Below are 739 nucleotides of genomic sequence, written 5' to 3'. Positions count from 1 at the left end.
GTTAGGGGATAAAGATATTGAGAACTCAAGTTAACACTATCATCACTTCCCTCCATTGGCAATGCCTGGAATGGAAACCCGTTTTCTTCTGGGGGCTCCTTCGCCTTGCGAGAATGGCCCTTACACGAATCTTTCATATGCGCGTCGTATCCATTTCGTGGCTGCGTTGTTGGGACATGGTCCTTACCTACTGAACCTGTCGGGAGACTTTTTAGCCCTAACTCTTGACTATTTGGCCTAGCACGTACTAACTTTATTGGGTTGTGGAGCCAAACCACTTAGGTGTTCTGATATGGTTGCAATTCCTGGAATTTTTTTTTACTTCCTTTTTTGCATAAAATTAGTAGAATATATGTGGAGTAAGGACAGGGCCCTTTGCGCCCACATCCAGTGCTCTTCACCATGTTTTGAGCACAAATGCAACCTGTGAAGACTAGAGCAGTGGGTAATGAAGGTATGAAACCACTGTTACAGATGGAGGTGAAATACTTTATCTCTAAATGCCTCCTGCACATAACCATGTTAGGTTGTAATCACTTGTACTGTGCAGTTTCCCCGTACTTATCTGAGATTTATGTGCACAGAAGTGGCAGGACTGCCCGAGCTGCCTAATGAGGGCCGGAGGCGTGTTATGCATTTGGTCCAAAGCGACATGATGAATTTCAAAGGATTTATAAAGACCTTGGAAAGAATAGATGAACGAGCTTTCCTTTGTTTCCCTGTTGAAACAAAGTGCCAT

The sequence above is a fragment of the Sceloporus undulatus genome, chromosome 1 (genome assembly GCF_019175285.1).
Source record: "Sceloporus undulatus isolate JIND9_A2432 ecotype Alabama chromosome 1, SceUnd_v1.1, whole genome shotgun sequence".
Taxonomy (NCBI): Eukaryota; Metazoa; Chordata; class Lepidosauria; order Squamata; family Phrynosomatidae; genus Sceloporus; species Sceloporus undulatus.
Note: the sequence above shows the minus strand (reverse complement) of the source record.